Here is a 24,442-nt window from a genome sequence, read left to right on the forward strand (position 1 = left end):
TTCCTCCCAAACCGTTCCCTTCTGTGAACTCGGACAGATTAGACGAGTCATTTTTCTACTCGAATTGCCACGAATGAAATAGTTGGAGTTACATTTTACCTACTCGATTTATCTTCAGCTTCTTAAACGGAGCGTGCCTTTTTCCTAGTAAACGGTATCTCGTGCCTGTCACAAGTCGTCTAGTGAAAGTGAGGCAATCGTTGTAAAAAACTTCTGCGGTTTCACGCGACAGGCTGCGCTAATTATTATTTATTCATCGATACGAACCGATCAATGGTTTCTTCGGTTGAAAACGAGGGTTGTCGATCCGTAACAACCGCGGCGAATCGATTTCGCGCTTCTCTGAATCACTATTGATGTCACTATTCTGTTCGGCGTTTAGTGAAAGTGCTTCGCGAGCGCGGTGACTTGGTTCATTTCTGGTTTCTACTTTCTCCGCTAACTTTAATATTATTACTTCCAAATTTTACAGGGCACGGCTTATGAATACGTGATAGGCTTTTTACGCGATATCTAGCAAAAATAAATTACGTAAGAGAATACGTTCCGAGGCATTACGCAAAACGTATGTCGAGGAATACTTATTTTTCATCTGACGAAGAATATTTTTCTTCTGTTTTTCAGACCAGACACCGTGCAGAACTCGAACCACCGATCAACCACGGCAAAACCACGCAAGGTAACGTTGCTTTCGCCTTATTTGCGACACTGTTTGTATAATCACGGTTCTTGCCGCAGCTACGTATCTCAGGTGGGGCGTTTCGTTGAATAATTTAACTCGTAATGCGATAAATTGGCGTTGTTAAAGGAGATTCATAACAGCGGGGCGTCCGTTGCGTGGTGGGGGATCCGACACAAAAGCCGAAACAAGTTTTGGTTCGCCCCGTTACATCATAATTCCGCAACGTAATACGGCGCGTAACGCTGACTCACTTCCCGTCGTTTTAGTTTAATATTCCGCTTCTGGCGCACGCCTTTCATCCATTCAACCGCCTCGTACATCGATAATGCGTTTGGCAAGTGTTCGAGCCGAAAGATAATTCATCAATTTAATAAACGTTCCCCGATGAATCGAGGCGAGGGTCGATGGAGATTTCTTGCATTTATATAATATTATAATTATATAATACAGGCTCCCTCCATGGTCTCTTTTTGCAACACTTCGACTTATAAATTGATCGAAGTCGTCGCGACACGAGTAGATTCTATCGACACGAGGAGATCTTCCAAAGTATGATCCACGCGACACGCGCGATAAATCACGCGATGATTAACGAATGACCAACGTGACGGACATCGCCTTCTTTCCACTGACCATAAAACGGTGACCAGTAGGAGTTAATAATCACCCCGTGCTTTCACATTCACGATTAAACAAGATGTATGCCCGTTTAGGACGATAAATCAACCCAGCTTTGCATTTCTTCAGCCGACTGCGTTGTTCTCGCCATTATGTAGGAAAAGTTGAGCAACAAATAAACTTTTACCAGCTGCGTGGTAAAGGTCGATCGTTAATCAACTAGGGAAGGTTTCCTCACGAAATTACTCGCAATCGCGTAGGCATTGGGATCTCGTCGGAAATGGAATCCATGGTTCTGCATTAATTTCAAGTCGAATGGAGGAATTTGCCAACGATGCGCGTTAAATTCAGCGCCGAGTCGTGTTCGTAACTTGTAACGATTGAAAGAGTCTTTGCAATTTATTTATCCGCGTCGGTGCCAAATGCTTTCGTTAGACGTAAACAATACGGCATAAATTAAAACTAGATGAGTAAAACTGGCCCGCTACATATATGTGACAGATGTCAGCTGTTTGTTTCCCCGGGGTGGAGTGGAAAAATTACTGTCGTTCAACGAAATGGAATACTGATGTAACCTAATATAGTGCGTTGGGAAAGTTTCCCCAGAGGAACGGTTATCTTCCCGCTAACCATCGAGGCACGTGTCCCGTAAAGAACGCTCAATTATGGGGGCAAAATCATGCGAGGATGAAGACACTTGGTATCGGGGACTATAGAAACCGAAATTTCTAAAATGCGAAGTATAACGAATGTTCTCGCTAAATAGTAATCGCAGAAAGCAGTAGCGTGCCTTAATTTGCATTTTCGATGCTGGAGGCGAACGTGTTTGTAAGCAATAGGCAGAGCGTATGCCGATGTACTCGCACGAGTCTGACAAGTGGGTCGACGCGGTGTCGTACACCAATCATTATAATAACGTATGACCGGTTCGATCGTGGATGCTAAATCACGACACCGTGCGTACATAATATAACATAAAAAGATGTCTCAATCTCAACGGATAGAAATTTGCAGAACGTGTACGTCTGGTTTGTAACGTACGTTTGCTGCTGTCGAGTGTGCGATAGCATGCATCGATCTTTTACCGATTGCTCGATGAGGATACTTTTTCAACGTTAACATTAGCGTCTTGTCAACGCTTATATTTAAATGGTAAAATCGATTGCATGGCGCAGTGGTTAGCGGAGCTTCTGACTTCGGAGGATCGACCAACGGAGGTAGAGGTAGTTCTAGAAGATGGACGAGTTCTCGCGTTAGGGTACATTGTTGTGGGATTGTTGGAAATCAGCCCTCGTTAATAGTTGAAACGACGCATGCCAGGCTCGAACACGTGACATGGACAAGCGTCTCGGAATCCCCATTTACGATGTTTACAGACGTGACGGCCCCTTTCTCGCGAGTTCTCGTATCCGCCAGCAGGGTTTCAGGGTGTTTCTAAAAATTGAAACAAACTCAGGAAGAAGTAGGATCTTGCAATAGGAATTAAAGAATAATTATTTCGATACTGGAACTAGTACGTAATCGAGTCGATTAAATTTTAACGAAGGGAAAAGAGATATCGGCGAAGGAGTCTCGAATCCAATTCCAAGAGAAGCGAGGACGATTCACGCGAACTGAAATCGATTCGATTCCGTGGGGCGTTCCGTCCGGATGTTTCACGAGTTTCCGCAATTTATACAGCCACAATTTTCGGTCGAGTCGCGTCTTCCGCGCGGGCAAGCCTGAGAATTTTCCAATTTCCTCGGTCGCGTAATAAAAGGGAACGCGTGCCAAGCTACTACGGTCTGGCACCGCGAGCGCAGCCGAGGCTGATTTATCGTCGCATCGCGAGGACGTTAAGGGTCCGTTCGCGACGTTGTTAAAATTTAAATCAACAGAATGTGTCGTAACGGCCAGCAACGCGGGCATTCATGGTACATCGGGAAGAACGGCCTTGCTACATTATTAGACGCGACATTAAGCGTACAACAAAAGCGGCGCGCGTACTAGTCGATCGGTTTCGGAGCTGCCGATCGAGACCACGCTGCCAGATGGTGCTTTATTTGCGTCTTCGGCATCGACCCGTCGCCATTGCCGGTGAAAACGACTCGACGATGTAAATAATTCTGATTTAACCGAAACAGTTGCGGACGCGTGCGTCTCGCCACGTTCACGATGAATATACATCGGCACATTTTTGCACCGGGCACTGTAGATGGAAGTGAAAAATACGGTCCTGGAGCCAGGCCAATGAGACTATTCCCAGAGCAAGTGGCATAAATAGCGTTGTTGTGGTGAACGCGGCGCTGGTTGTCCTCTTCTCGAAACAGGAGGCCGCTTTCCGTGAAAAGAAAAAAGTCAACGCACGGATTTGCCCGCCGCGTTACCAGACACGGCGCTCGAATTCATGGAAATTTGATCTGGCCCCATTGCGAACACCGAATGCTACGCGAACATCGGGGTTAAAATCAATCTCTCGACAGCGTTCGTTCACTGTCACCGACGCGTTCGATATCATCCGCGAGAACAAATTCAACGGGAGGAACGGCGCGAAGCAGGAACGCGATGGTAACCAACCTTGGCTGTACGAATCTCGTTATTTTAGATGAGCTGCTTGTCGCAATTTTATATTTGGCAGATTTACGTGAATACGTGAACGAGAAATGACGGAAAGGTAGGCGTGTATATTTAGCTTACTTATGTTTGCTGTTATAGCACTTCGTATTGCGGCTTCTATATGCGGGGACCGATGCAATTCAATTTACGAAAAGATTACTCGTAACTAATCGTAACTCAAAGATTACTCGTCGTTACTAATAAATTTTCAGATCAAAATCCAGAAGAGGTTTTCTCTTAAAGATCTTCCTACTAATCCATCACACTGTAAAAAGGAGGTTAAAATCGTAAACCGAGCTGTTACTCGTTAAATTCGTCGCTATCACCGCCGTAACGTTCGTCCTTGTAAGACTCGGCGTTCCATCGTTCGGTAGCTGTCGTCGTCGAGCTGGTTTACGAGCGATTTTCCGTCCAGGTCGGTCGTTCTCCAAACGGGGAGACGAGCTCGATGGTTGAAGGCCCATTCACACCGAGGCGACCGGTCACTCGGTCGGCCATGGTATTCCTGGGGTGACACACGACGCGCACCTTCGCTCCGTTGAAGATGAGGCCTCTCTATTTATAAATGTGGGTCGACGTGGCTGCGCAGCCGGCTCGTTTCGTCGTTATTACGAGTCCGCGCGGAAACAGGAGTCCTCGGGTTAGCTGCACCGCGGGAGGGTGACAGATTAATTGAGATCTCGGGATCGGTAATTGGCGCGACGTCTGAAATAGGTCGATCGGCCTGCCTCGGAGATTGTATCGCCCTGCCTCTTTCCTTTTTTCGCCTTCGCGATCGTATTCGCCTCGATGGAATGGCGGAAACAAAACTTGCACTCTCAGGCTTCTTCGTTCGAGGAGAGAAGATAGAGCAGATCCCAGCTCGAGCAGATTCTCGCATCATGTGTAAATAAACCATAGCGCCGAGGCAGTTTTCTTCGGTCGGAGACCTCAAGGATGTTGACCAGGTCTGACCCGATACGGTTCTCGATCTCTCGTTCCCTTAGAATAGTCCTCGGGGAAATCAGTCGATTATTTTCGTCCGCGAACGAGTTCTGGCCCACCGTTTGCAGGGGCTGAAAATACCGACACAGAAAAAAATCCATGCTTAGTCGTCGATCGACGATTGGTTAATCGCTCATATCGTGAAGAGGTGGAAGAGAAAAAGGAGACGAAGAGGAGACGAAGAAGATCGTCCACTGCCAAAAAGTCGATGTGGCAATCGCCGCGTTCTTTCGCCGGCTCTGCCAGCTCAGCTCTTCTGCCATCGTTTTAATTTAAGACACCCCTTCAAATGTCACGAATACGCATTCCGTTCCGCGCCGTCTCGTCGTCGGTACGAAAACACGCAGCTTTCCTGCGGGGAACCGTTCGTTTTCCTCGTCTTCGACGAATCCACACGCCGCGTGACTCACTTTTGGAGCTCACGGAAACGCTCTTATGCAAGCCATGCCCGCGGACGTTTCTTTAAATAATGTCGCCAGCCGTAAAGCGATTTGCCAGGCGCTAAGGTCTTCGCCGGCCTTCGCACGCGAGACTTAATTTGGGCCGCAACGACTGGAGTACGGTTACGAGCCGTGCTCCCATAATTGTCGCGTCTCTTTCCGAACATAAAAACTTACTTGCGCGCTTCTTATCATCGGCACGAGTTTTCCTTATGCGGCTCAAGGACTTGCGGGGAAAAATATTGCATGCACGATGCGTTGGACCTTCTCGGATCGGTACGTTTACTTAAAGTAGATAATCGAATAGTCTTCTGTTTCCCAAATAAAATTTGTCCCATGTTTGCGCGATGGTTCGCAACGACGGAAGACGAGACGAGGAGAGTAACGTTGTAAATTATACTGTCGTTGCGTTGGCGACGATTACGTTGTTGCGTTAAACGATCGGCCTGTTGCTGCCACGGTTCACTTAAAGGTCACCGAAACGTGTGTCCTCGGACCCATCGGGGATCACCGAACGAGCTAATTATTACGTCGCAGGTCACGGTGTCGTTAAACGCCATACTCCTGACAGCGACGATCGATCGCGTTGGCTGATACTCGAATCGCGATCGTTCCTGTGCCTATCTTGGCATACCTTCGTCGTCGAACCGTGGGAGAGAGCATATCGATTATTTTTACATCGAAAGGAAATTGAAACGATAATAAAACCAATTTTTGAAAACTATTGGTCTAGATTAATAGTAATTTTTCATTAAGAGTCGTGAAAATGAATAAAGAACGAGTGACACCGGCAGGTGCGAGAAGTCGCGAGAGTTTAATCCGGCTGAAATGCGAGATAAATCGTTTCGTCGCGAGTAGAATGGAATGGAAACCGTTCTGCTTCCCCCAATAAGAATTCGCTAATCAATTCCATGGACATCGCTGACGTTCAGACGCAGCGCGAAAAATCATATCCAGTTAATTTTCGCGATCACGCCTATCGGGCAGCTCCCGTTCCTCGTTTCTCGTTTATCGTCCATCGACAGTCGATCGGGATTGACTGGAGATTTCCACCAGCCGGGTATTCCCTCGATTTTCTCGGTTATTTCAGCGTTGGAGCTTTCGATATCGGAGCGATACATGGAGGAGCATTACGCGACTAAAAATACTTCCCAATAAATTACTAGAGATACGTCTGCTCCCTTTACGACCTCTTGGAAGATAAAAAGAATATTTTTGTGGCAATCGTGCCATGGTTTTGTCATGGAAATCTCGACAAAATAAAACATTGCCATATAGAATACAAAATTTGTATCTTCTCGTATACGTTGCAAGCGATTTAATTGATTTCTTGGTTTGCTTTCCTTCTCTGTCCGCGATCCGTTCTGTCATGGTGCAATAGACACGTCGAATAAAATAAGCAAATAAGGCCAATTGAAATCGAACGTCCACGAACAAAGGTTCGCTAAAATAAAACGATCGTTCGCGAGCAGGTCGACCAAAACATTCCCGCCTAACTGACCCACTAATAACGAGACCTTGGACAGCCTCGAGTATGTTGCGCGCAATATTTTATTGCTCGAAGGCCGGTCGATCAGTCTATCGACTGCTGCCAGAGTTAGGCGGGCAATAGCTAGCCAGCAAAACAGGAAAAAGAGAATAGGGACCAATATTACAGAAACGATACGGACACCTCGTCGCGGTACTAACAAATGCGCATAAAAATTGATGGTTTCTCCTCATTGCCGCGGAAAATCAGCTGAACGATACTCGCGCGCTAACAAACTAGTTTTCTTAATTGCAACCTAAAGCTAACCCGGCGTCTTCGATGAGATAAACGTGGTGAATTATTCAAAATCATCGGCTGCGTTACGTAAGGATCGTGTAATAGGTTTCGCTGCGATCGTTGAACGAATGCGAAGAGCGTGAATTGCCTTCCGATAAGTACGTGTTAATCGATAATCACATTCTTATTCCATTGTTCGACCATCTTCTCGTTTGGCTCGAGCTTCAAACAAACTGTTCAACGCATACAAACGAACAAAAACTCCATGAATTTTATACATCGAAAGTGGAGATTAAAATTTTCAAATATTAAATATTAATTTACGGATGCTCCGTTTAATCATTTTATATTTTTAAAGTATCAGTTTTAAATATGCATTCAAGCTTGCAAAACTCGTTCTTTGCATTTGTTTTTTGTCGGTTCTTCACTGTAGATGTAAAAAGTATTGCAATGGCATACGTTTGCACCTTAACCTTCGATGCAATGTTTAATGTATAAATATTATGTAGAGTTACGTAACTGACCATGACTGCGTCTAAAAGTTAATTTTACGATTAAAACTTATCTCTCGTAACAGCAACTTCTTTCATTATTTCTATCGGCCAGTCGAGCAATCGATTAAGGTGTCTGTATCGAAGACTTATCGCAGTGAGAATTGATTTTTAAATCAAATGAATAGTTGGGAGTAAATTTTGTGAACGATGCTTAAAAAATGAACACGTTCGTTGATACCGATGAAGAGTTCAATTCGAAACAAAGTATCAGTCTGATAGCTATGTAATTGTTGGATGCACGTCGATCATGCAGTGATTTCAATCATCGCGTTACATGGTGTGCAGCGAGTGCACACGATCGAAGAAATCACGTGAAGATACACGACGACTGCGGAATTCCGTGGTCAGGGTTAACGAAACTGATGCAAGCGTCGGTGGCCATTACGAATTCAATTAGTTCTCGGCCTTTACCAGGCTGGCTGACGGAAATTTTCGATCCACTGGCCATTCACGTGCTTCCTCGCGATATTCACGACGAAACGAGCGTTACGTTGCGAGCGTTACGTTGCGAGCTCGCGATCATTCCATTGAGCAATCCCCGATGACTGGACCGAGTCGGTCACGATCAGGCTCTCGCGAACGTGGAGAGCCTCTTCTTCTGCGATTCACGATCTTTGTCAAGGTCGCGGAGATCGACGCTCCGAATCGATTCGTGTCATGCGTGGGGAGCTCGTCTGGCGTTCGGTTTATTGTTGAACCCGCGTTTTTACTACAAACGTGCATCCTTGGCTGTGGAAAGTAAAGTGGATTCAGACACGTGCTGTCTGTTGATAAATACGATGGCGTGAGAGAGTGAAGATTGACCTTTTATCGGGATCACAACGATGTCTGATTAACGTTATAACGAGACAGAAACATGTCGTTCCCGATAAACGATGGATGAACGCAAGACTGGGACCAGAGATGGACGACATTTTATTCGAATAATAACGGAACCAAGTACACTGTAATTTCGATCGAAAAAGCAACGAATTACAAGTAATCTTTCTTCTACTCGTTGTTCGAAATTTTTATCTAGCCAGAAATTCTGCCCATCTCTGGCTGAGACAACTTGTCGATTTTTCCGTCGAATATATTCCATGAATACGATTTGAATACTATTAGAATACTCGAGTATTCCAATATTGCGTGCACTGCTTTAGAAATTCATCGTTCATTCTTAAATCGCGTTTTGATCTAATATTCGAACGATGAAATTTCTAAACTCGAATGTTCGAAGTTTATTCATAGCGTTGGAATTTCAATAGTTGCCGTTGCGAAGAGTTTCAGATAGTTTCGCGAATTCTCGAACTTCTGGGACTGTAGATTCAGACAACCGCGTGAATTATTTTTAGTTAACCTCTAATCCAGAGCGTAGGCTGTCGAATAAAACAATTTTGTTTGACAAATACTTGCAACACACGATTACGTAAATTACTGGAATGAATTTCACGGACCTTCGCAGGCTTCCGTGTTGCATAAACTTGTTTGTTATTCGTTACGAAATGCCACGAATTTGTAAATACACCGAAAACGTTCATTTTCCGTGCCAGTAACCTTGATTGCGAGTAAACAACACTTTCCTCGCAGCAGTGAATAATTTATTTACTTTCGGGAGCCACTCCTTTATCTGATCTAATTGGGTCAGAACGTTTCCCGGAGAAAACTGATCGGAAGATTTTGTGTAATTCCCCTTTGATAATCGTTATCAATTCCAAATTATTGGTGCTGTTGCTGCTTGCTTACTTCGTTTCGTAACTCGTCAACGCGAGACTTTTATCTAGCGAACGAACCCGTCGAAATTTAACGAAGCTTTACTTGAATATCGAAAAGTATAGATTAAAATAGGACGTAACTACCGCTACTATTTTTAGTTCCGCGACTAATTAAGATTTATTTTATATCGATTTGTTCTCGACTCGTTGTTATTACCAGGTTTTCTGTATTTTTATTTCAAGAATATTTCTATCACGCATTTCCGTGGTTCAAATGAAGAAATCACTTATCAATGCCTTGGCCGTAATTACACGCAGATAACGGAACACATGTCTTGGGTCACCAAAATCCCGATCCAGAAATAACGTGCTTTTTGAATCATTGCCCGAAACTTAGACTCTGATTATGGCTGGAATCGGTCGCGATAACCACCGTCATACGATAAATTCTGCGCTATTTAATGGACGAATTCGATTCGATTGTCTCGATACCGCGACATAATCGCGAAACGATCTTAATTGATGATCGCCTCCATCTAATTCGCAATATTGTTTACGTTATACCGCGATATTAGCGCTCCGTTGCGCAACCGCCATGCGACTGGAAGACAAAGGATGAAATTACATAACGCGATTAAGGAAAGAGAAGCCGAATCGTGTGCGAATGTATCAACACACGAGGGGACGATGTAAACAATTGCAAAACGCATTGCATCGGTCGTGTTTAACGTGGAAAACACGTTTTAAGGTCGATCACGGACAGGTATTTATCGAAAACTGTTTACGGGAGGACAGAAATTTATGTTCGGCTACGCATCGAAGGTGTTTGAAACGCAAACGTTCTCGAAATTGAAACATACCACGCCTGGCGAAAAAGAAATTGCGATCTTAACTTTGGCAAGCAGGATTTTCCTACCGCTGATTAATGCCGCGACGAAAAGGCCAAGGGTCGAATCGCTGGTTACTCATGTTTTATAAATAAACTTCAGCAATTGTTCGACGGTCCGTCGAATAAGCGATAACGCAGGGACGACGAGACACGAATCTCCGAAATGACGATTGAATCATGATCTACTATCAGCGTGGTTTATGAATGGCAAGAGGCACGCCCCGTGAACCCGCCACGCACGCACTTGCGCATATACGAGCTCCTGGTGGGCAAAGCTGTTATCGAAGCTACACGCGTTCATGCTGCAACGTCGACATTGCATTTAACATCATGGCATTGCGCTGTACTTGGCCGAGCCGCGCAATCGCTCTCTTGTGTAACCGCTAGGGATGGCTGCGAGAGAATCGCGAATGCCAACGAACTGGACAAAATTCTCAAGAATTATCGTAAAGAATTCACGTTTACAAAGACAAAATAAATCTACTCCAGCCACCATAACGCGAACATAGGCTGCAAGTATCGTCGACAGTAACAGACAAACACGACCACGAATCCTTGTGGACGACGCGCGAGTTGTCCACGACGATACCAGCGACGTTACGAAAGGCTCGATAACGCGACTCGCATATTTTGCGATTCGCACGACGAACGTCGCGACGTTTGGAGAAGTTCAAGATCGTAGCGACGAAAAGTAAATTCCGATGAAGTGTTGCGCGCTGTTAGGTGCAAACCTATTATGCAAATTGCGATTCTCTAACGAGTAGGAGGCTGGAGGAATTTACGTTTTGCAACACCTTCGCCTGCTAGACACAGAAAAAGTGCTGGCACCTGCAACCGTGTGTCTTGAATTCAAGTCGTATTTCTATAAAATAGTCAAATGAATTTTCGGTAATCTCCAGGATAAATAAATTCAGAGAAACGTTACACACGGTATAATTAAATATTTCGTTGAGCTGGCAGAGACCAGACGATGTTTTACCTTCGGCACTCGTCGGAAAGCGTTACCCAAGCGCAATTCGCGGGGAAAATGGAGCGATCGATGGTCGAAGGCGGAAGCGAAATCGACGAGGGAGACGTCGATCGTTCGGTGCATTTAAAGGCAAAGAATTGCGAAGTTAGCCTCGCCAGAGGAAATATTAATGAGGAAGAAATACCGTTTCCTGGCGTAATTAGCAGCATAAAGACACTGTCGCGGTGCGCAGACGTAGTAACAAAAGTATCGTACCGCGCGCGTGCGCGAGTTCGCTAATGGGTTCGCTTATCGCGAACGTTTTCTAGAAAATTCGCTATTTGCAATTAAACGGCTTCGCGACCGTTTCGATCGATCCGTTCGTTCCGATTGTCGCGGCCTGGACGTTTTGTCCACGCAAATTGCTTTAGAAAAGGCGAGTCTTAGAGACGTCGATCGATACCGTTTAGCATGGAAAACACGTTTTGGGGTAAAGGTCTATTGAAAGGTGTTTACTGGACGGGCAATAATTTACGTTCGACATCGAGGCGAGAGATTTCCAAACGCAGAAGGTCTGAAAATCGCGTACACGCTTATCGACCGGAACATTGTCATTCTACAAAAGAAATATGGACAAGACCACGCAAAATGTAGTACAACAACTAATTGTCGCTAAATCTTGTCGCTTGGCGCCTGTCAGTTGCCAGTTTCGAAGGAAACAATTTTCACTCCCACGGAGGCAGGCCATTTTCTAGAATATTCGCTATTTGCAATTTAAACGGTGCTCGCCCCCCCCCCCCCGCCCCCCCGGTTGGATCGAACCGCTTGTGTCAATTGTCGCGACCAGGACGTTTTGTTCGCGTGAATTGCTTTACAAAAAGAGAATCAGAGGTCGCCGATGGAGAACAATGGACATTAACGTCGCGGAATGTAACGCGCGCGTGCAGGCTGCGTAAGAAGGTCTCGCGGTGACCGTGGCCGAGCGTAGCTAGCAACTCACGCAAGAAACATACGTAGCCATCCGGTGCTTGTGTGGGCTTACACGAGCGCGTGTGCGCGTATTCGATCGACCTGGAAATTTTATGATCGACGTGTTACGTCAGAGAACGCGTGGACATACATACGTCCGAATAGAAATGCGTAAAACTGAGACCAATGCGCGCGAGTACTCGGGACCTGACGTGGGAGGATTAACGTGGCTGGATTAACGTGGCTGGTGTTGGAAAATTAACGAGCTTATCGTACTGTTCGAAAGTAGATGGAAGGTTCCAATGAACGTAGTCCTCTGTTTTTTAATTGGAGTCAATTCATCGAGACCTGCGATTCAAGGTGCGACGCGTTAGAACAGTACTTTTCCACTTCCGGTCCTCCCTTCGCGGCGCATAAACACCTGCGTGCAGTGGAAGTCATTTTACAATGGCTTTTATAAGGCATCTTTGGAGTTTTTATTGTGCGTAGTATGCCTCGCGATGACAGATATCGTCGAGCATGACTGTCTATTAATACGCACGTTAATTTTCTGACGCTGATTCTGAAACGCCCTCCGTTAACTATGATAGCACTCGAAACGTGAAAATAATAGATCGCGATCAATATTCCTATGTCTTTTATAATACGAAAGTGTCTTTCGGGTAAGCACTACTTTGGTCAACATCGTGGCCACTATTTTTAATATTACCATCGGCACATATTATGCCTCCATTACGCGAACTAGCATATGTATATGCATGTCGGAGTAATTACGTAATAACTTAAAGACCAGGTACAGTCATGGACTGCTTTTGAACCTGACCTCAACATTGACTTCGTCATTGCCACCGTCCTATGCAAATAATCTCCAACTTAATCTTCTTACGAATCCCACTAAAACGCAGAGCGTCCGTTGCAGGACCTTTGCACCCAAAAATAATGGATCTCTAATGGATATTTGCGCTTTTAATTTTGTATTCCCGTTTCGCCTGGCGACGGTGTTTGGTCAGACGCCTCGAAATTAAATAGCAAATTCTCTGAACCATTTCCAAGGTTTGCACATCAATTTCCGCGCGCGTTGCAAGGTGCAAAGTGGCAAGAAACGAACGAGCGTATCAAGGACTCTGCACTTGCACAGGGTGGCGACGAATTACTTGCTAATCGTTAATTCAGGGTCACGCACGGTGGTGGAAGAGGGGAAAAATCCACGAATTATTATTTATCCATCGTAAAAAGTCGATTTCTTGCAGCGAAAATAGCTAGTTTCGAAGCGTAGACCGTTCGCCAATGATTACTACATGATTACTCGCGCGATAATTGCTCGCCATTGTCAGATTTGTCGGTGATCGTAAATAACGATCGCAATCTGGAATTGAAAATCAGTACTTTGCAATCTTGTAGAATTAATCGTGCATGACTACACATTATCATATCGTTATACGATTCCGTGTTTATTCAATAAAACATCAAGATAAAACGTTTTCGACCCTTTTTTCGCGAATGAATAACTTGTACGATAGGAACATGTAGGAATGCAAGGTAAATCGTGGTTATTCGGTGTACCGATAACTCGGCGACCATTGGTCATGCTATACGCGTCGACCAACGCTGCCACTCGTTACGAAACATACTTCCTGGGGAAATGGAAGTATTCGGACCGTGACGTTGTCATTTTTCGATCGACTTATGCAAAGCGTCGAGAATCATCAGCGTCGAAGAAACCCGCTTTCGCAACGAAGAAAAACATCGATCGCAAGCGGTGAATTTCTATCGAATTCCTCGTGCCGCGTTGCGTCGCTTTTTTTTTTGCGTCTGTCACTTCTGTGACGGCGTCGCGACGCCGAACGTTCCAGAGAGGCATTCTTTCGCGCGTTTTTCAGCTTGTCAGGCGTAGAAAGCGGAGAATAGGAAGTCCGCGAGCAGTCGCCTTTCTTGATCGATTTATATAATGTGACAGCTCGATTGCGTGGAAAAGTGTCGCAGAAAGGTTTGCGTAACGGTAAAAATATCGATTATGCCGACGGATGACTTCGTGTCAGATTTTTCCGTTGGGGGCAAATAATTTGCAATTTATTTGATCGACGAAGAAGAGAAGGCGAATATTTTCCAACTGAAAATTGAACGATTTGCTTCCACGGAGACTTTCAAAAGTGGACGCGTTCAGTTCGATAACGCCCACGCGTGGATGTCGCAAGGATCCAACAGCAGAATCTGGAAATCGAAACAACGACACAGCAGAAGGACCAGAATTTATGTCCTCCGGGTATCGCATGAATCCTCCACCCGTTGCCAGTTGGTTTGTCGTTAACACATTAAGACACTCTAGCCAGAGAACATTGTTGCACTGTTGCACAGCCAGGATCTCGTTTGAGGTGTCAACGGTATGACGGATGATCGTGCCATTAGCACGAGGGAGAGGCGGACTGGGCGCGAAATAACACTTACCGGCAACAGCGAGGCGATTCTTCAACTGTAGGACGAGAACATTGTTCTCGCGTACGTAGCGAGATTTTAAAAAGATCGAGTTAACAGAAGAGATATTCAGTGCACGTTGGACGCCGCTGCTAGAATAGTAACAGCGGAATTCCTGACTCATTCGTTGGAGCTCGTTTGATTCGGTTTGAGGTGGTTTGAGCACTGGATAAATTTGTTTCTCGCAGCGCAACCGAAACGAGTCGTCTATTATCTTCTTTCGGCTTAAGAATTGCTGCAAAAAGTGTCATGTTCTTGCCTGAATTAGGTTTCGATGCACCACCACCGTACCTGGGCTAGCGTCGACACGTTGGAATGCCGCGTTTAAACATCGACGCATCGCGTCCGACTTTGACACGTCGTATTCTACTTTCCTTCGCCGCGAGTGGAATCTGCCCGCTTCGTGCGACAAGTAGAATCGGAGGAGCAGCGAAAACGATCTGGTAGCGAGCAGGGAAGGGAGGAAAGCTGTGGTCTCGTGGCGAGAAAAGCGCGTGGAGCTCGAGACCTTGAGCGCCGCGTGCTCGCGTTGGTACGTCCCTGAGCAGCAAACAGGAACACGACGATTATCCGTCAAATGAATGAAATCGAGTGAACCGGTTCACTCGACGGCTACGCGTACGTACGCCGTCGCTCTGGTTCGCTGCGGATCCGCCTTAAACCAGATCCACTTCTTCGTGAATGGCAGCGCTCGGCGTTCCATGCTCTAAATTACGCCATAGACTAGCCATTCCCTGCTCGTGCGCCATATATAGCCTCTGTAAACAAACAGCACGCGAAATTTTGATTCTCTATGTTGGAGGTAAAGGCTAAATTCGCTCATAGAGCGAATTACGAAACTGCACTCGGCTCCGAAATAGCGAAAGTACGCTGCTGACGATACTCTCGACGGGCCTCCGTAAGCAACTAAAAAACCGTAAAATTGTGTCATTGTTCTCGAACATTAATATTCTCAGCAGGCATTCTGAAAACCTGTCATCTGACCGAGCTACACGGGCTCGTAACTGTAGCCAGACATTCGAACTTTGGGAACGTATTCTTTGAATGCACGGCTGCGGGCTCAGAGCTTTCAGAACGTGTTTATCACTGGGATGACGTGAACAAATATGTAGCGCAAAGGAAACACAAAAAGGTCTCTGTGTTTTACACTTTTGTCGCTATTCGGTTTAGATACCGTGCCCGTAGTTTCACGCGTAGACTATGTCGGCGTGCTTTTATATTCTTAACGAAAACGATTCTTCGTTGGAATGTGGCCATGTGGAGATGATTGTTCTAATCGGAACGAATTGGTCACTTTTTATACTATCTGTGAAATGTTTCGCGATTGGGTAAGCGAAACTACACGCACGCAAAGCATTTTCTACGAAACAGCCGCGTCGAGTATTTGATTAATTCTTCCACAGTATTGAGCGATATACATCGACATTTCTATCGCCATTTCCATTCCAGACAGAAATCCCATCGTTTATCGCGCGATTCTAGAAAATTGATAAGCTTTTTAACAAGTGGAGACGATAAACTTATCGAATCTATCAGCTGCGGAGGAAAACACCTGACCATTCTACCGTACAAGATTAGAAGGAAAATAGAAAATATTTACTGTACAAGAAGTTAATTACTGTAGCTCAGAGAATCGTTGAAAAAAATGCTATGTATACGGTCGAGAAACGAATCGAGATAAGAAAGTAGCTATTTCTCGAGCAAAGTATTCTTAAAAATCTTACGAATACCAGGTTGTTTGGATCACGTTCTATTTTCGTAGTATTTTTTGCTCTCGTGTATTTGAGAATACACGCGAAATCGCGCAATTGTATTCGCTCTAACTCGAACCAGCTCCGCCAGGGATCTGGGGTGGTCACAGAAGAAATCGGTTATACATACGACGAATTAATCTTACTTCTTTCGTCAGTTTACTCTCGTCTGACTTTGACACGTTTGTTTCGTTCCCCGTTCGTTTCTGTTACATTAATATTCTCGTAGCAGCTGTGTACTTTTTTGTAACGCGAGTAACGAAAGCGTTTTCTTTCTGTTCCAGGTAAGCGTTCATTTCTCATCCGTTACCTTACTTCTCGAAGAAATGTGTGGACCGAATAGGTGACGTAACAGCTCCTGTTCACTTTAAAAAACATTTTCAATGCACAGCGCTATATTTTCTAACGCGTCAAACATGCAAAACCCACGTGGCTCGAGCAAGAACCATAACTGTTGGAATGCAATTCCGAGTGAAATATACCATTTGCATGATACGACGAATTATAGGTTCTTTTGAAAATTGCGCGATATCTCGCGTTGAATTTTGCCTGCGCACGTCCCGCGAGGTTGCTCGTAAACCGGAGGCGTTGGAACATTAGCTCAGAGTTTCTCAAACCGAAAGTCTCGAAACGAAGTTAAGAATGCAAGCATACATTTAGTGCATTCGTTTTATTTATTGACGTGCACTTTGCAAGCAGCACACAAAACAATCGAAGTTAAAACAACGTACGCGAAATCATCGATCATGATCGAAACATAAACACGCTACTTTAACGAGACGATAATTCAATTGAGTCAATTGTTTATCAAAAGTTCTCCGTCGCTGGAGAGGTACGTGGCGAAGTTTGAGAAACACTGCGTTAGCTCGTTACGCAAAATAACGACGGCCGAGCGAGCTAGTACTAATACAAGTGTTTTCAGTCGGTTGGCCGTGACCACGAAGCACCGTGCACGGGAAAATAGAAACGCGGGTGCCGCGGCGCCTTCGGCAAAGGACAAACACGATTATCAGAGCTGGTTATCAGCGGCTGTTAATCAAGCCACGATTTATCGGGAGCTCCGGACCGTGCATAAATTTCATGTAGACTGGCACGCACGCCCCTGCGATCGATAACTTCTTTGCTGTAATTGTAATTACACGGAAGTACGGTTCCTTCCTGTTTCTTGTTGTTGGCGTCAGAAACGTCTCGTCTGCTCGTTGATACAGCCACGACTCGCGGTTGGTTTACCTTCGACTTCTACTTCGATTCTCGGTTCGTTTCTTACTCGCGCGTTGCAACGAGATGCTGTTTCGTGAATCTTTTTCCCCCAAACACTGCTTTCGTCAGGCTCTGATTGTTTATGTATACAAGCCTGAAAAACAAAAACGTGCGCTTTGTTCCCTCGGAGAGATAGCAACTAAACCTCCAAATAGACGAAAGGACAATTAAAATCAAATCGTCCGGATGCGCGATCCTTCGATTGCTTCCATCGTACACCCCAGTCGCTGGTGAACTTCGTGCTCGTCGCACAACCGATAACAACGACTTTCCAACTATTCTCGTTAATCTGTCGCGGCGAGTGTCGCTGAAACGTCGTTTCCTGCTCGCAGGCGCGCATTATCGGATTATTGCATTCGTAGGGTATACGTAAAAGTTCATACCGGTAATCCTTGGCATACTTAGCCGGACTCGTATACAGAGTCCCGAGGTGTACGTGCTCGCTCTTAATCTCGGTCGAAAAACCTGCTCGAACAATATGCACGGCACGTACGCGTTTGTGTGCGGCTCTGTCCGCCGGTTGTTGCACGGTCCGACGTTCGTGTGCGCGTAACAGTTGCACACCTAAAGATAGCCATCCCTCGCCCCCTCGACGCCACGTCGCGAACATTCTTATTCCAGTGCTTCTCTCACGTTCCTGCTTCCTGCGCCAGAAAAATTGGCTAACCTGTTTACTGATGCAACAAAGGAAAGGAAAACCGAGCGAGTCCGCACCACGCTCGAGCGTCCTGGACGCGGGTGGAGGAGCCGCGAGGAAACCGGAAGGGAGAGGCCCGACGCGGAGCGCGAGGAAATGTTATATTTAACCGCTTGAAGACACAGGCGAGGAAGCTGAGAGCAATTCCGACGGTTGCTGCGTAAAATGCTGCTACGACGGTGGGAGAATTGCTAGCCGTGACGTTGCATCCCTCGATTATTCTTTTCTGGTACGACGAGGAGGATCGGGTGTCGTCGTGAAAACGATTAAAGTATCGTTAACGCAGATTTATTCGACCCGCAATGGGACCATTGAACGCGATACGCGTGTAAACTAGATCAGAGATAAGGCTAGAGAAGCCAGTGGTAGGACAAGAAAAATTGATAAGAAGGGCCAGCGCGATAAGAGGGAAGAACAAACGGGTCGAGGGATCGATAACACCGCGAAGAAACTAACCCGTATTCAATGAAGCACGAACAAAAGGGGAGGACGAAGAAAGAGCAAGGTCTTCGACGAGAGGATGACAAGCTGAAGGGTAAGAAGCGACGCAAGACACCAGAAACCGCAGATAACGGGCGCGATGGCCGACGCGAGTCGTTAAACGCGGTACAGAAGGGAGTCGACGGCCAGTAGGGATGCGCCCTGGCCTTTATTTACCGTGCACGTGCTGCTTTCCATGGAACCTTTAAAAGGTACGCGCGAAAGGAAGAGTGACGGAGGTGGAGAGAAGGGTGGGCGAGCGCGCTGATGTTTCCTTCCTGCTGAACCTTCCGCATGCTCGAACCTCTGTGCCTACAACGAGCGCTCGTGCGTGAGTCCTCCTATCGAGGACGATCCTGTGCACGCGTGACACATTTTATCGGTTACCACGTGTGGTAAACACGAGGGATCTTAAAATGACACGCGCTGGATTAAGATTTTTTGGACCCTGAGCTACGAGGCTTATCGTCAGCTTTGCGACACTACAATCGATCGATCGACGAGGCCTTCCCGCTGAAAATGGGGTCCAAACAAATAGCTCGGTTATGTATAATATTAGGCATCTAAGAAACGTTCCTACGTCTATGGCCATGGGATCCGTTTTCACCCTCAAGGTAAATAGAATAGTATTCTAAAGATAGAGTACCTATTTCGGAGACGGCCTGTACACGATATAGAACATGTTTTCGTCATAATTTGTCCACACCTAGAATGTCACTCCAACGATAGTTTAGCGGTTGCATACGCGTCTCCGCTAAAATTGTCGACTATGTATTTTTATTTAGATCAAGTATGAAAGCAAAACTAGCTAATGCAAGTTATTTTCATTCGAACATCCGCGTGTCTTTTTCATTATTATTTTACGTAATGTCATTATTTTTATCGGAGGTTTATGTAACTTTCACGAATCGATGTGTACGGCAATCGGTTATGCAATATCCTGTATAAATGTTCCTTCGATTTTGAACAATGTTCCATGACGCGACTACTTAATTCGTCACGAAGTTAGACAAGTGCGCGATAATAGGATTACAATGGCCATGATATCTAATTGTAACAGGTTTCTTTCTATTTATTCTCGCAATCAAAAATTAACGAGTATCCGTGTACTCCACTTCTGAGCGATAACATATTCATACTTGAAAAGTGATCCAAATAAAAAATAACCATGAACAAACATCGCCATTCGACAAATCATTCCTATGATATTGTTTTCGAGTACCAACTGTATGTACGTGTTTCAGCTAGTGTCCATTACGTTTCCCGTATAGCGTATTTTTTAAAATAAATGAAATAGCCGAATACGCTGAAAACGATTTTTAACGAACCATGCCATGCCAATAATTGTTTACACGCGAATCTCGTGGAATAATTCCAGCGTGCTATCTCTTTTCAAGCACGTCGAAAACTAGCGACGACTGACTAAATCTCTGCCCTTTCGTTGGACAGAAAACGAAAAGTAATTTATGTCTAAAACAATACGGACGGTTTACAATAGTGGTTGCGTCCCGTGTTTACATCATCGAGGAAGTTGCGATACGAATCTATGTACCTTGCGATTTGTCGCGATCGTCTTTAGATAGCGAGCTTCCGGTACGTTAGGGTACTCGTTCGCGCGTAAGTAAATCAAGGTTCGGTTTATTTTGTTACTTTTTATATCGCGAAAGTGTGTTTTTCTTTTCGAAACAAATTAGAGTAACAACAGTAACAATAAAACACCCAAGGAATAATACGGAAAACTTAATTAGGCAAATGCTGTGATCTATTGTACGCGGTACCTATCGCATAACAAAACGTTTCTTGAAACAATAGGTTCTATAGAAAACACCGAGCGACAGTCGACAACAGCTTATAAAGTAGCAGCGAAGACGTAAGCGAACGAAGTCGTTATGAAAAGAAAAGAGAAATAACAACAACGACGATAAATTTTCGTTACGTCCAGATTCATGTAATTTCCCGCGCAAAAACTAAATAATATTTCTCCCTTTCTTCCTTAATAAAGTAGCGTAGAGGGTGGAAAGTGACGCGCTCGTGCCTGTCAACTTTTAGTTGCACCCCAGCTGCCAAAGTGGGTGCGCCACTGCTTGTTTCCCGCGACTCGTGTCGCGTGAGGGGAGTATCGTTCGAAACGAAATAACTTTTTTCCAACCGGACCAGTCATTCCAAATGTCCGCGAAAGGCGGCTGGCGATAGCTTCCCTTATCAACGTGTCGTCATCAAAAGCAAGTGCGAGGACAAAAAAAAAAAAGTAGTGCGTCGAGTGCTCGTGACACGTCGCGGTCGCGCGTCCTTGCCAATTACCCCTACATTGGCTCCGGAGTGGGGATCGTACCCCCACCACTCGATTCTACGGTGGCTATCCCTACTCTCGAATTCCCCTTCGCCTAGACTGGTATGTAAGAGACCGCACATGTTTCCCCGCGTTCCAGTCTCGCAACGGCACTCGCGAGTGACTGTTCGTGTGGATTTTCGCGTAACTGGTTACGTGGAATAAAACGTTTTCTCGCTCACCGAACGAAGGACGTTGCAGGGGCACGCGCGTGTGTGTGTATATAAACACGTGTATATATATATATATGTATATATATATATATATATATAGAGAGAGAGAAATATATATGTATACGCAGTGGTATATACCTCGATATATGTATACGCGTGTGCTGTAACTGGCGCGCGCGCGCAAACGACGAGTTCTTTCCGCACAGTGCCGCGCTTCGAAAGACCCGACACGACACAACGCGGCCGACGTTGCACCGAGCAACACACAACAGTCGCGAGCCACAGGAAAACGGAAAGTGCGCGACGAACGGAGCGAGGCGAAGAAGTCGAGGGATTACTCCGTTTTTATCTTTCACGTCCAACGTTCGCGTTTTTATTCTTTTTTTACTTTTATACACCGTACACATACACACGTACACAAACGCGATAAGAGATACGGAGTAAACCGACGTAACCCATATTCCGACGTAACGCGATCGCAGTGAGAATCGTGTTGCGCGTGTGACAGCTTCATTTCTTTTTTTCTTTCGTGAGCCAAGAGGAGCATTTTAGTAGTGGCCAGTACCTGGTGGGAAGAGGATTGTGGATAACCCGTCGACAAGGATATCCCGGGTTTGTTACGGAACTAGTGATCTTCCATTGACGTCACCTCGTGCTTTCGTACCACGAACCGGAGGGACGAGAATAGTGTTGCGCTTGGCCCGACAGAGACAAACGTGAGTATCGAGCCTCCCCCGTCGACTCGAGGCCGCTCTAAATGTTTCTCTAGCCTGGTTCAACGTGTACACACGCGCCTCGTAGGTAATTTATGCACGGGTCGCGATACGAATTCTGTTAACGCGTCACGCGACCGAGCGCGTCTGTCTACGTACGTACTGATTCTACTGCCGCGGCGCAATAACGGCGCGCGACTCGTCGCCTCGACGTTTCGAAGCAAGACGGTATCCCACGCGCGAAAAACTCTTCCACGCGTTGAAAATACATACACGTTGAACGCTAATAGGCGTTTACCGCACACAGTCACACGATTCATCGAGAGTTAACCCTTTGCAGTCGAACGTCCCCTCTGAGGGGACATCGCGGCTCTAGCGTGCCACTCGGATATCCCCTCTCGTGGATCGTCGAGTCTATTAGCGATTGGATAGGATAAACTTACCCAATTTTTCGAAAAGTACGCGTTTCCTTTAAATTTCCCACTGAAATATCGTGAAAAATCAAAGGAAAACCGATAGCGTACGTAAATGTTTTCGACTATAGACGTAGTTGTTGTATACAAAGGCATTTGTTCTGCCTAGGAGGAAAAAGCATTGCGAATTAGAGGAATACGATAACGTTACGATAACGAACATCTAGAACAATATCTTCGATATCTTCGAGCGATGCAGTGTCAACAATGAAAATGAAAGTCAGCCGTACAAACGGAGCCGTATCTAACATCTATGATCGTGTCTTTGTGTCTTGTAGACGGGCCATTTGCGCACGACTATGATGATTATGTTGAAACCGTTTATATAATCTAAACACGATTTAATAAAATGCTATAAACAGGAACTCGTTGTACGCATACTTACGATGTTATAATGTAGCGTAACGGCTTGGAATACATGGAATACGCGGAATAACCGAGTCGCTGACACCTTAATGGAAAATGGAGCCTCGATATGTATTTGCACGTGGAATTATCGATCTCCGGTATTCAAATCGGAGTAGCGAGATACTCGAGTGTGTCGCGATGGTGTCGATTCATCGATACGGGTTTACACGGACGGAATGCAGCCTTGTTTAAATCGACGAACGAATGTCGACGATTTAATCTCGATCTGGAAACTGCGCTCGCTCTCGACGCGTTTCGTTTTACCCCGCAAGGTCGTCTCGTCGAGAGATCTAGAGCGAGCTCGGTGACTCAGTCGACTCGGTGTTACATCAAATAAACATGCCTATTACGACAAATTACGTTAAGGTCGCAACACGGTCTGGAACGAGCTTTTCCTAACCGCGGAAACGACGATTTCCATTCGCAATTTCGAGACGCTGCGGCGAAACTTGCGTTTAACGAACGAATTAAACGAAATCGTATCGACGCATAGGTACGAAGAAAGTTCATCGATGAAAATATTTACTGGATCGCGTTTCCAACCACGATTTTGTGAAATAGACAAAATGTCGGTGGCGAAGGAAGTATTGTGTACCATTTTAGCTCGGTTTAGTCTTCGCGTAACGGTTTGAAGCTTGAATGCACGATGCTTGATGCCATAGCGTGATTACGAAGATATTTAAGCGAGCTATCGTCAATTACCCCTGGCTCCTTTAAATTAAACAGTATTGGAGGTAGGGATGGTGGAATACAAATGTGGCAGAGAATTCGCGTCGTAGAGGTTTTGTTTTATTGCGATGAAAGAAGCATTAAACTATATCAGTTCTAGCAGAGCCATTAAACATCACCGTTGATTACTTTATCGAACAAAGCAATTTCGCAACGTTCGATATTTCCGGCGAACGACGTTATTTGATTAGGTAATTCTCCAATTTTTAGCAGTCTCCATTAAACGCATAGTATTTCTGTACCTTGAGTCGTACCGACTCGTGACCCGTCTAAACCAACGATTCTCAATCTGGGAAACACGTACCCTTGGAAACGCTAATGAGACAATTTAAGGGTAATAAAATACCGTTTTGTCTAAGGTCAACCAATCGTTTTTCATCCAATAGCTCGCAGTTGCGCGATTCGTAAACGATCGGAAGTAAATAGTTTTATCAGCGAACGTCCCCGTACCGTCTCAAACATGAAATTGTTCTCGACGATAATATCGTCACTCGTAAATCTCTTTTTCTCCACAGTTTGAATTTTTTCGCGATTCGAGTCACGCGAGTCAAGGAAAACGGAATTCAATAGTCCCATCAACGGAGGGAAAAGAGTGACTGAGACAGGAGATGGATGTACAGCGATCGCAAGAGACGGAGATAGACCGTGTTCGTCCGTCCCACTTCCTCGGAATTGAGTGGCACGAGGCAAACGAATTATCCAACTAGTGCAGGCCATCGAAATCGGATTATCGTCGATTCCTCTCCACCCCGAATCCACCCCCTCGCCGATGTATCGATTTTCGACGTTGTGTACCAGCAACTTATTTCCCTCATGCT

The 24,442-nt window shown here is 45.4% G+C and overlaps 1 protein-coding gene across 6 annotated transcripts in view; it reads left to right on the forward strand.

Moving 5' to 3' along the window:
• Positions 1-24,442, forward strand: part of LOC128891514 (protein Tob1-like) — a 67,768-nt gene that overhangs the window by 14,287 nt on the left and 29,039 nt on the right. For 3 of the 6 annotated variants that reach the window (XM_054151027.1, XM_054151026.1, XM_054151023.1), the window contains one exon: positions 625-679. The exons of 1 other annotated variant lie outside the window; for it this stretch is intronic. The gene's annotated coding sequence lies outside the window, so the exon portion shown is untranslated. Of the gene's footprint in view, positions 1-624; positions 680-20,180; positions 22,018-24,442 lie in introns of those variants that run through there. 2 more of the 6 variants (XM_054151024.1, XM_054151025.1) reach the window with 1 other exon arrangement.

Source organism: Hylaeus anthracinus, unplaced genomic scaffold (genome assembly GCF_026225885.1).
Source record: "Hylaeus anthracinus isolate JK02 unplaced genomic scaffold, UHH_iyHylAnth1.0_haploid 12002, whole genome shotgun sequence".
Taxonomy (NCBI): domain Eukaryota; kingdom Metazoa; phylum Arthropoda; class Insecta; order Hymenoptera; family Colletidae; genus Hylaeus; species Hylaeus anthracinus.